This window comes from Cebus imitator, unplaced genomic scaffold (assembly GCF_001604975.1).
Source record: "Cebus imitator isolate Cc_AM_T3 unplaced genomic scaffold, Cebus_imitator-1.0 Scaffold809, whole genome shotgun sequence".
NCBI classification, from domain to species: domain Eukaryota; kingdom Metazoa; phylum Chordata; class Mammalia; order Primates; family Cebidae; genus Cebus; species Cebus imitator.
This window is the reverse complement of record NW_016108124.1, coordinates 303,008-315,035: the sequence shown is the minus strand read 5'-3', so window position 1 is coordinate 315,035 and position 12,028 is coordinate 303,008. Positions and strand designations below refer to the sequence as shown.

The 12,028-nt window shown below is 37.6% G+C and overlaps 1 pseudogene; it reads right to left on the bottom strand.

Annotated features, from left to right (window-relative positions):
- Nucleotides 1-10,888: 10,888 nt before the first annotated feature.
- LOC108297521 lies at nt 10,889-11,524 on the bottom strand (annotated as a pseudogene).
- Nucleotides 11,525-12,028: the final 504 nt, after the last annotated feature.

Here is a 12,028-nt window from a genome sequence, read left to right as displayed (position 1 = left end):
AAAAAAAAAAAAAAAAACAGTAAAAAGAAATCTGATATCTCACTAAATGTAGAGATATAGGAAAACATGTTTTGATATATAGAGAATGTAGCTAATTTTTACTAAAAGAGTAAGACAAAACAGTAGAAGGACTTTTTTAAGGAATAAGTTGAGTTTTTATTAAAGTTTAATACAGATAAGCTAATAAATTATAATATTCAATGAATTTTTGCAAAAGAATGTACCACTGTAACTATCACCTACAATAAAATAGAATATTATCAGCACCTAGAAGTCCTCCTCACTCCCCGACCATGTCTAGCTTTTCATTAAACATTACATTTGTGAGAGTCTTTCAAATTGCATATAACAGTTTTTTCCTACTCATTGATATATAACATTTCATTATGTGAATACAGCACAAATTAATTATTCATTCTACTACCAATGGACATTTGGGTTGTTTCTAAATTTTGGCATTAAAACTACTTTGACTATGAACATTTTTATATATCTCTTCTTGTGTAATGAAAGCATATTTCTAACAGGTACATATCTAGGAGTGACACTGTTAAGCCATAGGGTATATGTTTGTTCAGCTTTAGAAGTTACTGCTAAACAGTTTCCAAAATAATTGTACTAATTATACTCCTATCAGCTGTGTATGAGAGAATGAGTTGCTCATGGTTTAAATTTTAGCAATTCTGATGGCAGTTTAGGCACACCTCAGTGTGGTTTTATAGAGCTCTAATGACTAATAAGGTAAGGAAAAAATCTTACTATTTCTTCCCCCTTTCAGCAATGTGAGTCATCAGTTATCTTCTTCATGTCAATAAATATAATCAAGGTGTTCTCATTTTTGAAAAATAAACTGAACAAATAAAGAAACAAACAAAAAACTCCCATAGTTCTTTGGAAGGCTGATAATGTTCTGTTTCTTAATTGAGATGGTAGTTATATATCTGTTCAATTTACATTAATTATTTAAGCGATTTATAGTTTTATGTACTTTTCTTTATATATGTTAGTTTTTTTAAAATTAGAGAATATGCTGGAGGCATCACATTCCAAGGCTTCAAACTATACTACAAGACTACAGTAATCAAAACAGCATGGTACTGGTACAAAAAATAGACAAATAGACCAATGGAACAGAATAGAGAACCCAGAAATAAAGCAGTATATCTACAACCAACTGATCTTCAACAAAGTCAGTAAAAAATAAGCAGTGGGGAAAGAACACCCTATTCAATAAATGGTGTTCAGAAAACTGGCTAACCATATGCAGAAGAGTGAAACTGGACCCCTACCTATTACCATACAAAAAAACTAACTTGAGATGAATGAAAGACTTAAACATAAGACCTTAAACTATCAAAATCTAGAAAAACCCTAGGAAATATTCCTCTGGATATCAGCCTTAACAAAAAATTTATGCCCAAGTCCTCAAAAGTAACTGCAACAAAAACAAAAATGGACAAGTAGGACCTAATTAAACTAAAGAGCTTCTGCACAGTAAGGGAGACTATCAACAGAGTAAAAAGACAGCATACGGAATGAACAAAAATATTCACAAACTATGCATCTGACAGAGGTCTAATACCCAGAATCTATAAGGAACTTAAACCAGCAAAAAACAAACAAAAAACCACAATAAAAAGTGGGCAAAGGACATGAACAGACACTTCTCAGGAGAAAACATACAAACAAAACATTAAGTGGCCAAAAAAAATTTAAAAAAAGAGTTCCACATCACTAATCATCAGGGAAGTGCAAATAAAAACCAAAATGAGATACCATGATACACCAGTCAGAATGGCTATTATTAAAAAGTCAAAAAATGGCTATGTTGACAAGGTTGTGGAGAAAAGAAAACACTCACACACCGTTGATAGAAATGTAAATTAGATCAGCTTCTGTGGAAAGCAGTTCGGAGATGTCTCAAAAAGCTAAAATTAGAACTGCCATTCAACCCAGCAATCTAATTACTAGATGTATACCCAAAGAAAATAAATTGTTCTACCAAAAAGACACATGCACTTGTATGTTCATTACAGCCCTATTCACAATAGAAAAGACAGGGCATCAACTTAGTTGACCATCAATGGTGGATTGGATAAAGAAAATGTGGTACATATATACCATGGAATACTACGCAGCCATAAAAAGGGTAAATCATATCCTTTGCAACATGGATGAAACCGGAGTCCATTTTCCTAAGCAAATTACCACAGAAACAGAAAACCAAATACTGCATGTTCTCAATTTAGTGGGAACTAAATGTTGGGTATACACAGACATAAAGAATTCTACCTCTGTGCTGGACACAGAGGCTCTTACCTGTTAATTCCAACACTTTGGGAGGCCAAGGCGGGCAGATCACTTGAGGCCAAGAGTTCGAGACCAGCCTAGCCAACATAGTAAAACCCTGTCTCTTCTAAAAACACAAAAATTAACCAGGCACACACCTGTAATCTCAGCTACTCGGGAAGCTGAGGCAGAGAATCTCTTGAATCCAGGAGGCGGAGGTTACAGTGAACTGAGATCATGCCCCTGGGCAACAGAGAAATACTCTGTCTCAAAAAAAAAGGAGTTCTACTTTTGTTATAGCAGAGTAATGTTGTAACAGACTGATCCTCTCAATTAATAATAAAAATATACAAACTCTGGTTAAAATATAAGAAACAAGTATCCAAAGGCTCTGGAGAACAAGCCAATGCAAGCGGACTTTGGAGTAGAATAAAAATTTAGACAAGGGAATTAATGCAATGTGAGTTCCTTACCATTTGTGGCTTTGGTCTGAGAATAGTCTGTGGGTATAATGTGATTCAGGGCAGCTGAGTTCCCACAGAAAACATGACAGCTTTCTTGCCAATGAAGATGAGGACAGAGCCAGAGGAAGCCACAGATTCCCTGAACTGTGAGGAGTAATTCTAGAATGAAGAGAAGTAGGCAAAGGGCTCACATACTCTACATGTAAACTCTTCCCAAGTCTCTGACTGACCTCAACCATGCATGTAATACATATGGCAGAATCAAAGCAAGTTGTTTTTAAGGCTAGAGGAACTAAACTGAGAGTTGAGCTGCGATCCATTAAGTTTAAAATTTGAGTCTAATCAAGCTAGCTGCCTGTTGAAGCAAAAATGCCAACACTCTTTAGAGGAATATAAGAAAATAAACCATATTCTATTACATAAAGGAATATAATAGAATTCAGAGCCTCCACAACATAATCATCACACTATCTATTCAAAAGAGTCCAGAAGGGCCCAAAAATGAAAACCCAAGAAAATGTGAAGTTTGATTTATTCAAAAGGGAGAAGGCAATTTATGAAGGGCAAATTGAGATAACGCAGATATTGCAATTATCAGACAAAGATGTTCAAGTAGTTATTATGACTACATTCAATGAAGTAAAAATAAATAATGTCCAGATGAATGAAGAGATAAATATCTCAGCACAGACAAAGAAAATATGTTGGCCGGGTATGGTGGCTCATGCCCGTAATTCCAGAACTTTGGGAGGCCATGGCAGACAGATCACAAGGTCAAGAGATTGACATCATCATGAATAACATGATGAAAGCTCGTCTCTACTAAAAATACAAAAATTAGCTGGGCCTGGTGGTGCACACCTGTAATCACAGCTACTTGGGAGGCTGAGGCAGGAGAATCGCTTCAACCTGGGATGGGGAGGTTGTAGTGAGATAAGATTGCCCCAATGAATTCCAACCTGGTGACAGAGTGAGAAAAAAATAAGTTTCAGAGCAAAGAGCATTAATAGGAATAAGAATGTTAGCTCATAATGATTGAGATGAATTAAAATAGATGCAATAAAAAATGATAACAAGGATATCACTACCAATCCCAGAGAAATACAAACTATCATTGGAGAATATTATAAACACCTCTATGCAAATAAACCAGAAAATCTAGAAGAAATTGATAAATTTCTGGACACTTACACCCGCCCAAGACTAACCCAGGAAGAAATCAAATCCCTGAGAAGACCAATAACAGGAGCTGCAATTGAGGCAGCAATTAATAGCCTACCAACCAAAAAAGTCCAGGACCAGATGGGTTCACAGCCAAATTCTACCAGAGGTACAAAGAGGAGCTGGTACCATTCCTTCTGAAACTATTCCAAACAATAGAAAATGAGGGAATCCTTCCTAACTCATTTTATGAGGCCAGCATCATCCTGAAACCAAAACCTAGCAGAGACACAACAAAAAAAGAAAATTTCAGGCCAATATCCCTGATGAACATCAACATGAAAATCCTCAATAAAATACTGGCAAAGAGAATCCAACAGCACATCAAAAAGCTTATCCATCATGATTAAGTGGGCTTCATCCCTGGGATGCAGGATGCAAGGCTGGTTCAACATACACAAATCTATAAACATAATCCATCACATAAAGAGAACCAAAGACAAAAACCACATGATTATCTCAATAGGTGCAGAGAAAGCCTTCAACCAAATTCAACAGCGCTTTATGCTAAAAACTCTCAGTAAACTAGTTATTGATCAACATATCTCAAAACAATAAGGCCTATTTATTACAAACCCACAGTCACTATCATACTGAATGGGCCAAAGCTGGAAGCATTCCCTTTGAAACCCAGCACAAGACAAGGATGCCCTCCCTCACCACTCCTATTCAACATAGTACAGGTATTGATCGACTTACGACCTATACAACTTACGACCATTCGACTTTACGACCACAATCGCTAGCCACGACTGCTCCACGTCTGGCAGTGCAAACGTTGCCCTGCTGGGCGTACGACAGTGCAGACCAGCTTCCGGCAGCACTACCATCTCCACGTGCACCATTTCAACTGTTATCCCAGACTCGGTACAGCAATTTGTGTTTTGTGTCTTGGATATTTTTCATCAAACCCCTCCCAAGATGTCTACCAAGAGGAAATTGTCTTTGTCTACACCTCAGCCTGCCAAGAAGGAAAGAAAGGCCATTGATCTCGACACGAAAATGAAGGTAATTAAGCGGTACGAAGGAGAAAAGAAAGTGAATGTGATCGCACGTGATACGAAGTTATCACACTCGACTGTGTCAATGATTTTGAAAGATAAAGAAAGAATTCGTGAAAATGTGAAAGGTTCTGCACCCATGCGATCAACAGTTATAACAAAGCAACGAAGTGGGCCCATCCACAAAATGGAGAAATTGCTATATATTTGGATGGAAGATCAAATTCAAAAACAGACACCATTAAGTCTTTTTACTGTGCAGATGAAGGTGAGAAGTCTATTTCAGACTCTGAAGGAGCGTGCTGGAGAAGATTACAGTCAAGAATTTGTAGCAAGCAGTGGCTGGTTCCAGAGATTCAAGAAAAGATTCCAAATGCATAGTGTTCGAGTGACTGGAGAAGCAGCCAGTGCGGATGAGGAAGGAGCACATAAGCTTGTTGACAGTCTGGATGAATTAATTACAGATGAGGGATATCAAGCAGAACAGATTTTCAATGTTGATGAAACTGGATTATTTTGGAAATGGATGCCAGCACGCACTTATATTCACAAAGAGGCCAAAAGCATGCCGGGATTTAAAGCATTTAAGGATAGGCTAACTCTGCTGCTTGGTGAGAACATCGCAGGGTTTAAGCTGAAGCCGTTCTTAATTTATCACTCAGACAACCCACGTGTGTTCAAGAATGTTAACAAGCACACACTGCCCGTCTACTTTCGTTCTCAACGTAAAGCATGGATGACACAAGGATTGTTTGAAGACTGGTTTATGAACTCTTTTATTCCTCAAGTTTGAGAATATTGTTTGGAGAAAGATAGTCCTTTCAAGATTTTATTGCTACTCAATAATGCGCCTGGACACCCACCACATCTAGGCGATCTCCATCCTGATGTAAAATTTGTTTTTCTTCTGCCAAACACGACTCCACTCATCCAGCCTATGGACCAAGTTTTGATTGCTACATTAAAGGCCAACTCTCTCCAAACCACCTTTGCTCAAGCAATATCTGCTATAGATGCTGACTCAGAGCTAACATTGCAAGATTTTTGGAAACACTACAACATTTTGATGTCTATCAAGAATATCGCTACCGCCTGGGAGGCTGTGACGACAAAGTGCATGAATGGCATCTGGAAAAATTGTGTTAAGCGCTATGTTAATGATTTTGACGGATTTGGCAGTGAACATGAACTTGAAACGATTCGGGAAAAAATAGTAAAACTCACTAAAGACCTTTCTTTGGAGTGTGAAATGGAAGATGTGGAAGAGTTGCTAGACAGAGAATCCGGAGAACTTACAAATGAAGAGCTAATCGAACTGGAAGAAGAAAGAGTGGCGGAAGAAGAAAGAAGAGAAGCAGGGAAAGAAGAGGAGGAGCCAGAAAGAAAGTTCACCACCAAGGGATTATCAGAAGGTTTATCTTTACTGAATAAACTTCTTATACATTTCGAAGCAATGGACCCAAACATCGAACGATTTGCAAGGATTGAACGGATGGCGCACGATGTGTTTCATCCATATCGTGAAATTTATGAAGAAAAAAAGAAACATACAATTCAGACAAAGCTCACCATGTTTATGAAAAAACCAACTCTGGTAACCCCAACTGCTGCCTCAGATGACGACATCAACGATCCGCAGCCAAGCACCAGCGAACAATAAAACGTTTTGTACATGTTTATGTATTTTGATATGTTTTGCAATTGGGAAAATGTTTCCTATGGTATTTTTTACACCTGTATATTTTTGTATGCACCTGTATTTTGTAATTTTGTATGTTTTGCAAATATTAAACCAGTTGTACTGGTAATGCAGTGTTTTACTTAAACCTGACGAATATAAAAATAAGAAACAAAATGGTGTAGAGATGATACAAATGGCATACAATGAACAAAGAAAATTATGATATATAACAATAATGAAAGAAAATTATGATAAAATATGACTTAAAGATTTTTATAACATCATTTCACAGTACTGTACATATAGCCTACTCAACTTACGACCAAATCGTGTTACGACCGGTCTGTCGGAGCCAATCATGGTCGTAAGCCGAGCACTAGCTGTATTGGAAATTCTGGCCAGGGCAATAATGCAAGAGAAAGAAATAAAGGGTATTCAATTAGGAAAAGAGGAAATCAAATTGTCTCTATTTGCAAGCAACATGATCGTATATTTAGAAAACACCATCTATAGATTCAAGGCTATCCCCATCAAGCTACCAATGACCTTCTTCACAAAACTGGAAATAACTACCTTAAACTTCATATGGAACCAAAGGAGAGCCCACATAGCCAAGACAATCTAAAGCAAAAAGAACAAAGCTGAAGCCCAATTTGAGGTAATTTGTTATGCATCAACAGAAAGCAGGCTTTCTTTCAATAAGTATAGAAGACATAAACAGAAAATAAGAATATAGGAAGATATGAACAAAACTATCAACCAAATTGACCTAACTGATGTTTATATAACACTCTACCTGAAAATACCAGAATACATCTTTTTTTAAAGTATTCATGGAACACTTACCAACATAGACCATATTTTAGGCCATAATAATAAATCTCAATAAACTTTAAAAGATTCAAGTCAAACAAAATATTTCCTGACCACAATGCAATTAAATAAAAAATCAGTAAGAGAAGATCCTTAGAAAAATCTCCAAATATTAGGAAACTAAGAAACATACTTCTAAATAACCCATGGTTATTTAGAAAGAAAAACTAAGCAGGAAACAATTCTACCAGAAATATTGTAAAACTCCACAAACACTAAGCACTTATAACTGCACAAAGTTTTAGGTAAAGGGGCTGGGCGTGGTGGCTTATGCCTGTAATACCAGCACTTTGGGAGGCCAAGGCGGGTGGATCACCTGAGGTCGGGAGTTCGGGACCTGCCTGACCAACATGGTGAAACCCCATCTCTACTAAAGATACCAAAATTAGCTGGGTGTGGTGGCGTGCACCTGCAATCCCAGCTACTCCTGAGGCTGAGGCAGGAGAATCACTTGAACCTGGGAGGCAGAGGTTGCAGTGAGCCAACATTGCACGACTGCACTCCAGCCTGGGCGACAGAGTGAGACTCCATCTCAAAAAAAAAAGTTTTATGTAAATGAACAAAATGTAGATTTAATTATTGTATTGAAACACTTTAAAGTGCGACTCCTACAGAAGGTAATAGAGCTCTTACTGCAGGAATAGAAACAGGATTGTTACATTACTAAATATTTTTCCTATAGGCTGACAAAAAGAAGCTCTTAGTCTGATGGCAAGGAAAGACAAAAGATGAATCATTGCTTGTGGAAACCAATTTATTTAGTCACTTTGAATCTCTGTTATGTATTCCTATTTTTTTTTTTTTTTTTTTTTTGAGATGGAGTCTTGCTTTTTTGCCCAGGCTGGAGTGCAGTGACACCATCTCAGCCCACTGTAACCTCTGCCTCCTGGATTCAAGCAATTCTCCTGCCTCAGCCTCCCGAGTAGCTGGGATTACAAGCAGGCACCATCAAGCCCAGCTAGTTTTTGTATTTTTAGTAGAGATGGGGTTTCACCATGTTGGCCAGGCTGGTCTCCAGCTCCTGACCTCAGGTGATCTGCCCACCTTGGCCTCCCGAAGTGTTGGGATTACAGATGTGAGACACCATGCTCAGCCCTGTTATTTATTACTTGTCAGCACATGCTGTTAGTTCAACTAAATATAAAAATCTAAAGATCGCTTTTCTCTCCCACCCTACCCTTTAAACAGAGACAGAAATTTAAAACATTAAAGGAACATTTTAAGTTTAATATGTTTCTATTATTTTACTGAGGTATTGTTTGTTTATTGAACATTCTGCAACAAAGATTATTTATTGCTTTTATTAGTTAAGTTTAAATATTTACAGGGATCATTGTGAAAATACAATTTGGGACCTCTCTTTTCAAGAAAATACAAACACAAAAATTTTAAACAACGCACTCAGAGAAAATTTTCATTGCAATTCTGCACAGAATTGTGAAGAAACCTGAGACAGTAAACTCACAGCTAATAAAAAGTTCAATTTCTTAACCAGTGCAATTGAACTCTTTGACATGTTATAAAACCCATACTTGTTATACCCATAGTATATGATTTTTCACTTTAATAATACCTCTAGGTTTTCATCATTCAATGGCAATCAACCATAAAATAAATCTTGTTCATATTGACTCACAGACATAGTGGCTCATATAGCCATGGGAAAAAAATTGTATTTGGAGAATCTGTCAAGACAATAGTATTAAGCAATGTATGTTAACAAAATGTGATGCCTACCTCTGCCAAGCATAAAAGCCTGTTATCCCTAATTATGTTCTTCATCAAGTTTATACCTTTAAAGTGTCAAACACAGCCTACTAGTTCTGGGGCTAATTTCAGCTTTCAGTAATCAACATATCTTATGCTTCAAATGACATTAAGTGGCTATCTACCACAGAGTGCACAAGTCCATTTCCTTTATTCTGTTATTTCAGTGAACAGAAATTATATCATTTCCAGCATTTCCAGCAAATTTAGAGATTGACTACAACCAGGACTCAAAGTAAATGTTAAGTGGATATAACAGTGTGTTTTCAAACAGCTGCCTAAAGATAATGCCTCATTTATCCAGTAAGTTAAGAGCCAAAGCTGCCCAGTCTTCCTACACCAAAATATCTGTTTTTGCAAAGCTTATTTGCACACAATTGCACATGAACCCCATTTCTTGCAGACTGATTCATCATTAGATACATCAATTATCGTACTGTACTGTGATACTTAGAGCAAGCAAAAACTCCCGAGTGTGTTATTTGCCCTTGCAGTAAGTAGGCTTCAAGAACCACAGAACCATAGCTCTGTCACGTCTTTCATTGCCAGACGTCATTTCTCTGTTGCATGTACTTCCTCGGCACATCTCCTAGCACTTTCTCCCACCTTCAACATACTCTGAGCTTCAAGAATGAGCAACCATAGTTAACATACAACTCTAGAATATTGAGACTGTAACTTTTTTTTTTTCTTTTTGAGATAGGGTCTCACTCTCACCCAGGCTGGAGTGCGGTTGCACCATCATGGCTCACTGCAGCCTCAGCCTCGGGCTCAAGTGATCCTCCCACCTCAGCCTCCCATGTAGGTGAGACTACAGGCACACACTACACTCCTTGATGGCTCACAAGTTTAAATACTCTCAGGAGGGGCTCCTATTTAAGAGTTCCTGAATTCCAAATCAATGCACTTAATAAAAGTTAATTTTGAGGATTCAAAAATAGCCTTCAATGAAATGCCTTTCACGAAAAGCTTTTGAAAATTCAAACCGATATTAATTTACAAGGGGAGACATGAAAACCAGTTCTTACAGTTATCATATGTTGATGTAAATATGTCATAAAAATGGGAAGATTGATTTTATTTACTCAACTTGGAAAGCCCTAAGTTATATAAGACTGGTTTTTGCCAAACTGGTTAAAATTCACGTCCTGACAAAACGGATTTTGTAATTCTGATGAAGATTTTCCAACTACAGATTAGATGGGAAAAGATGATACAAGGTATAAAGAGAGTAGTTGATTATCTAAACATGTACTTTAAAAAACCCCAAAGATAATTAGTTATTGGTTATCCTCCATATTTTCACAGCCATGTGGTATTTACAGTTATAGTCTTCGGTTCTTTCTCCTGTGACTACAGCAGCAGTTTGATTAACTAGTGCACAGCAAAAACCATTTTATAGGCTTTTGAATGCATAAGTATTATGTCACATTTTAATGTGAATAGCAAGAACTATAAAACATGAAACCTGACCCCCCAAAATGCAGAATTTTAACATTTAAATTTGGCTATAAAGTAACTTAATTAGCACATTTTTTTTTTGACTGTCCTAAATTGTTTATCAGGTGTGAATTTTACAAACTTTACTTATATCAGCGGTAACGGCGGAGCTGAAAAGTACTGCGCCTTCTCTAACCTCTGTGAGAACCACCAATAGTGTGGGGGAACTTAGGGCCCTTTCCTAGGCCACGGCTCTTTCGGCCTGCAGATGTCAGCCCATGCATCTCCCTGTGCTTGTGGACTGGTTTGGTGATCCACTGGATGTCAGAATTTCTTCTGATAGCTTTATGGAATGGATCAATGAGAATAACCTCAAAAAATTTTTATGTGGACTCTTCCCCACCCAGTGAGAATTCAGGACTCTTAGAGCCCCACAGTGGCGTCCAGCTCGCTCCTCTGCAACAGACTGAAGGCTTGGAGCAAACTTTAGCTGGTTAACACCGTGATGGACAGGCTTGCCGTGGGAACTGGGCATTTTTGGCCACCATGGGGAACACGAATCCTATGTATAACGTAACCTTGCTTGTCCTTGTAGCCCAGTCGGCACGCTTTATCGGGCCGGGAGGGGTGGGGAGCCCTGTGGAGAGCAGAGAGCTGGCAGTAGGGCCAGCAACGGACCCTCAGAAGAAAGCGCATGACATCAGACTGCTTCTTTCTCCACAGCTCCTGGATGTACTTGGATGCATCCATCTTGGCTTACCTGATGGTTGCCGCCAAACGGAAAGGAAAGAGCTGTACTCAGCACTTTTTCTTTTTCTACATATTGCAGATTTGTTGTGGAAATAAACATGGGGGTTGATATAATCATGAATAAGCCAAAAGACTTCATAATCAGATTTTGATTTGATATGTTAGTGTTCTTGGTATTATATTCTCTTCTTCCATGTTTCCAAACAGAAAAATCCCACAGAAAAGCTATTATACGTGTTTAATATCAAAACAATTGTTTTACACCTATCGAGTACATCGAGTTATCTTTTTCACGAATGGAGAGAAAGACTTTACATAATAATGTTTACTGGTGCTTCTGAATCTCTTTATAGCAGAGAAATTTTTTGTTTGGTTGATTTTGTTTTTCTTGTGACTATAACAGACTGATAAACACAATAGGCAATAATACCAAATTTCCATCAATTTGGTGATTTTTAAATATCACACTAAAGACAGAATCTTATTAAAAATCCTATGTTGGACCAGGTATGATGGCTCAAGCCTGTAATCCTAGCACTTTG